Source organism: Lucilia sericata, unplaced genomic scaffold (genome assembly GCF_015586225.1).
Source record: "Lucilia sericata isolate MDLA Ls3-8-SP2 unplaced genomic scaffold, ASM1558622v1 Contig000138F_arrow, whole genome shotgun sequence".
Classification (NCBI taxonomy): domain Eukaryota; kingdom Metazoa; phylum Arthropoda; class Insecta; order Diptera; family Calliphoridae; genus Lucilia; species Lucilia sericata.
This window is the reverse complement of record NW_023994170.1, coordinates 472,368-478,638: the sequence shown is the minus strand read 5'-3', so window position 1 is coordinate 478,638 and position 6,271 is coordinate 472,368.

Genomic DNA, 6,271 nt, shown 5'->3' with positions numbered 1-6,271 from the left:
ATATTGGGTCATATAAAACAGGTCACTATAATTTGATATCGACTATGCGATTTGAGAATTTTTGCTCAAAATTGAATTTTCCATAAAAAATAGGGTTTTTTTGGATGGACCTGGTCCCCTCGGTATCAAAAATTTTTAGGTTTTGTTTCATTTATCGTATTTTATGTAAAGTCAGCTTTCCAAAAAGTATAAATTCTATATACATCTTCTTAGAAACTTTTTAGATAACTTAAAAAGAAAAGGATACTTTTTTTCCAAAAAAATGGCAAAAAATCGCCTTTTTTAAATTTTTTAAATTAAAATGCCTATAACTTTGGACTCAGTCATGATTTTTACATAATTCTTTCACTGCTTGATATATAAACTTGTTGTTAAGCGAATAACAAAAAAATGGCGAAAATCGGGAATATTAGGACCCGCTATTATCAAAAAACTAAAGTAAGGACGGTAAAAATTTTAAAATTTTAATTTTCAAATGCGAATATCTCCTAAACTATAAGAGATAATTTACTGAGAGATTCTATATACGAAATTTTTTTTAAATCGGAACTCAAATGAAGAAATAGGATCGTTTTAAAAATTTAACATAGCCGAGGTGTCCTAATTTGAGGACCCCCCGCCGGGCCCCTGGTTGGCCTATAAGGTCCAAATTCAAAACCTAAACTCGACAACACCTCCTCTTTGTGCATACCAAATTTCATTAAAATCGGATTAACCGTTTAGAAGTTACCGAATTATTTCCCTCTTTTTTTTTCCTATACCACCGTGGGCTGTTCACAATGCTTGCAACCAATTGTTTTTAAAACTCGCGATTATCTTGCGGCCACAATATCACTATTTGATCTTGTACACATTTTTATTAATTTTCTAATAGTTTTTTAATTTAATTTGTATAATTTGTATAAATTTTCATCGATAATTTTTGATTTTAAAATTAATATAAAATGAACGTCCTTTTTCATACAAAATGAAACTGAAGTTCAAGTATGGTCAACTTTTTCACAAAACTTGAGTTACATTTTGGTACTAAAAATGTAAGGAAAATATATGAAAAATTATAAACAAGAAAGGGATAGATAAAAAATAAAATTGTTAGTAGCATTATGAATGTTGCTTAAATCTAGAAACATAAATTTGAACATGCAGGATCCTGGCTGAATAACAATCTGCAAGTGGAGACTCTAGTCTCCATTCAAATGGTACCTTTTGGATTTTCTATAGTGGGGAACCGGAACACATGACATACGGTCCTTATTAAATGAGAATTTTTAGAGGGAGATTTTTGCAATTTCTCGTTCTTTAGATAGTACTTTTTGAATATTTTATAATATTGAACATAGAAATATAGAATTTAACATGGACCTAAGTGAATGATGATCTATGAAAGAAACTTTTTGTTACCTTTTTGTTCATTAAATTATACTTTTTAAATTTTCTATAATATTGAACATAGAAACATACAATTTTTGATTGAACGAGTTCTTCAAATAGTACATTCGAAATATTCTATAATGTAAAATTAATAAAATTTTTAATAAAATTTTATTAAATTCGATAAAATTGAACATAAAAAACAGATACATTAAAAAATATCTAATCAATTATAATTTTCTATAAAAGTAATCAAAATGTTTGTATGTATGTAATTTTGGTTAAGTTAGCGAAGCACCCAGGGTACTCTAGTATTACATATTTTGAAGAAAATTATGTTGTTTTTATATCTTGTATTAAAATATTACATATGTATATGAATGAATATAAATATGTATGTAATACATGCATAAAAGTGTAAGTGTAAAAGTGAAAATTGTTCAAAATTACGACAAAGAAAACCTAACGAAATTAACCACTTTTTTATTACAAAAGTAAGATTGAATTTAATTTTGCAAAAGACGACAAAATAAAACATTAAATAATAGAAATAACAACTATAATCACAATTTAATTATGTCTATGTAAGTACAAATATGTAAGATTACTAGGGTAGCCCGATTGTTATATGTTTGGAAACATTATAACAAATGTTTATATTAAGTACATATATACTTGCTATAACTTCTCGTTATTCCGATCATAACAAGAATATTTTTGACCGAATTTGGTAAACGAGTATAAATTTCGCCCAATTTTATCAAAGCCTATGATGAAAATATAATTAAATATATAACTGATAGAAATTTTGAGGTGATCATACTAACCTTTCCATTTTTATCTGATCTATGTATGTATGATTATAACAATACTAACTCCTATAACGTATTGACACTGCATATACCAAGTACTTCCAAAAGAATAACATTTATCACCACTTCAAAAGTAGTACTAATTGAATTTGTTTACCTTCTGAGATGTTTAAAGAATTTCGAAGAAGTGAAAGTAATTATATTTTTTCAATATTGAAGATATATTTTTTGTTCTTACATTTTTAAGAGATAAAAAATTTTATATTTGGGCTTTTTTATTAAATGTGTCTATTACCCTAATTAATGTTAATATTATTTAAGTCAAATTAGTTGTATTGTTTAATACTACAATTTCATATCCGAATAACTTCAAAAAAAAAAGAGCATTAAAATTGAGAATAACTTCAGAAGTAGTGAATTTGGAATCAAATAAAAAGGACATACCTCCTATGACAAGCCTGTGTTAAAATCATCACTTCTTCAGATCTTTTTCAGTACTCGCATAGAGTGAATTTTACTTCTTTTTCGCTTCTTTGGAAGTTCTTTTTTTACTGGGTGATTACATATTTAATTTATATTCTGCACACACACACGCATACATACATACATACATACATACATACATACATACATACATACATACATACATACATATATACATATATACATATATACAAACATACATACATACATACATACATACATACATACATACATACATACATACATACATACATACATACATACATACATACATACATACATACATACATACATACATACATACATACATACATACATACATACATACATACATACATACATACATACATACATACATACATACATACATACATACATACATACATACATACATACATACATACATACATACATACATACATACATACATACATACATACATACATACACTACTAGATATTTTCTACAATGGATATTTATTTGGTGAACTTACTGACATAAAAATAATTTCATTAACTTTATTTAAGAAATCTGACAAAACATCTGAACTTTTATTTTTGATTCTAAAAATCTAATCAAAGGATGAAAAGTTTAGTAAAATGTTAGTCATGTATTAGAAATTTTTCAACAGTGGTTTGATGAATTTGTGGAGGCAAGACAAATTTTAATTTCATGTTTAAACTTATCAAAAATAAAATATTTTTTTTGGAGCAGTCTAACTAACTTATGCAGAAATAACAAATTTAGTACACATGTGGTTGATGTGATTATTGTCAACATTACGCAGGCGTAAACATTTTTATATCATGCAACCAACAAATCAACCAACCGTAAATTTTTTTGTTGTGTACGATTTCTTTGGATGTTTAAACTGTTCCCTGTTTTCAGAAAATGCAGAAATAATTGACGAAATATTAAGTATGTTCCTTTTTTTTACTAGTTTTACCATTTTTTACTATTTTTTTAAGTTTTGTGTTTTTGTACACAAAAAATTGTAAAAAATAGTAAGCTCGTAGAAATAAAATATTTTTCTCTTTTACTATTTTTGGCTTGAATATTTTTATCGAGTAAAGAGTAGTAAAACAAAATTTGTTCTGTATTGATTTGTTTGGAAAAAAATTTTAAACAATTTGTTTTAAATTCTTTAATATAATGACAATGAAACAAAATTACTTGAATTTCGTTCGTTTACTTTTTATATTTTTGAGAATATTTTTTATTTTTCTTTTGACTTACTACTTTTACTAGAAATGTATTCAATTCAATATACATATCAGTGTACACTAAACAGGTATATGCAATCGAACAGCTGATAATTTTTTTGTTTTCTTATTTGCATACCTTCTCTGTCAAAATATGTTTTTGTTTATTTGAAACAAAATAAAATTTTAATAATAAAAAAATTTAAAATGTTTAGTTTGTAAAAAAATAATATTGTTTGCACAAAAAATACATTTCAACCATCTTCCGCATTGCGCCCTTTCTGAGGTCCGCTGTCTTTAGCCAAACTTCATCCGTTTAGAATAGAACTTTAATGGCACAAATCAGGTCATTCCAGATATCAACTATCCCCCGTATTGCGCACGTTGAGAAGGCTGTTGTCTTTAGCCACACTTTGGTAGCCACAACACAACTTTATTGGCACAAATCAGGCCAATTCAGATATCAACAATCTTTAGTATTGCGCCCGTTTTCGCCCACTTTCGTTTGCCAAACTTTTGTAGCTAAAGATACAAATTTCGTGCACAAATCAGGTTATTCCAAAATCTTGCTTTTGTCAGGTCCTCTGCCAATTCCTCTGTAACATTTACCAATAGCATCCACCTTAATATAAGTAGTTAAACATGCATATCCCTTAAAATTCCATTTAAAAGCACTGCATGTTTTTTGAAATAAACTTAAGAATTTTTCTAAAAGACAAACATCAAAAAATATTTTAATTTATTTTGACATTGAGCTCATACAATTACAAAAACAAAATACATGTTGTTTTTGTATTGTTGTAGTGATGCATATACCTGTTTAGTGTACCCTGATACATATCTTCAATATACATATCTTCACCTGAAACGCAAACGGCCCTAACTAACTAAAAATTCAAAATCGATTTTATTGTTGATTCTAATGTATTGCATCAAAACAAATGTCCACACAAAAAATTGGACTCCTCCGACAAAAATTATTATATTTTATTGATAAAAAACAAAAGGCCCTATCTACAACAACATTTAAATATTAAAGGTAAAAAAGTCTAATTTATCCATTTTTATATATGCCATTGTCAACTATCATAACAACTGATAGGTTTCACTATTAAACAATTTGTTTATTTACTACGAATAAATCGTGTTGATAGAAATAAACTTTTCAATTTAAATAGTTTTTTACTTCTCCTGTAAAATTTTAGGGTGGTTATAGGACGAATATTTTTGTGCGTTACAAACATCATCACAAACCTAATATACCCTTTTCACTAAAGTGTTGTAGGGTATAAAAAGTATTGGAAAGTCTCCAGCATTATCAAAATTTATCGGAATTTCAAGAAACTATAAGAAAAACTGTCGGATATAACTGACTAACGAAAATAGCGGACTAAAAAAATTACGATCGGAATACTTGACAATTTGTTTTGAATTACAAAGTTGGTCTCGATAAAATATATCTCACATTAATAGATCAGTCTCATTATCTTAATATCCGGGATGTAAGAGTCGGGTACTAAAGTTTATTTAAGTTTTAAAAAATCTGCTAACAATATGTATCTTGAAAGTTTGTCGTCTGTTATATTAAACGTTTATCACGAGGAGTTTTCCAATTTTCCCAACCGAGCGCGTCCCCGGGTGGCGGATAGGGGGTGATGACAGACCATCTGTCCAAGCCATACTTCACTCAAAGGAACCTCAAGTCAGAATCCTGCGAGTAAGGGTGACAACGCCAAGCCAGATATTCCGAAGACAACCATGTCGGCGAAATCAACCTCGATGGAAAGGGGTATCACAAAAGCAGCCCCGAAAAACGAGGAAGGAGAAGCTAGACAGTGGAAAAGGAAAAGAGCCGCCATCTTACGCCAAAGTTGCCAGAAAGAGACAACGGGATGATCTCTGCTATGCAGTTTACGATGTCGGTAGCCCGACAGGCAAAATTCCAATAGACAAACAGAGTAAAATAGAATACCTGGTCAACAATAACATAGTGGACCACGCAATCGCTTCAAAGGTCAAACAATTAATGGAGAGTGTGAGCTCCGAGTTCAGCATGGGCGTGATGTTGATAAGGTTGGCATTTCACTAATCCATACAAATTTATAAACAATGATTAAATTAACAAAAAATATAGGAATTAAATAAAATGTGTTCAAAAAATTATCCCAATAAATTCTCCCCAAGCCAATTCTAAGTTTATTCCCACATACTTTTTCTGCATTTGCTTCTGTATATCGAAAATTCCTCCAATTTTCTAAAAATTAGTTATAAAAATATCATTACTTTTTCATTATTTTATAGAATTTATGTTTAAATTAAACTTTTTTTCCTTAAAATTTTACTTTCCGCACCGTTTTAAAATGTGAGTTTTTTTGACAGTTCATGTGAGAAACTTCTCACAAA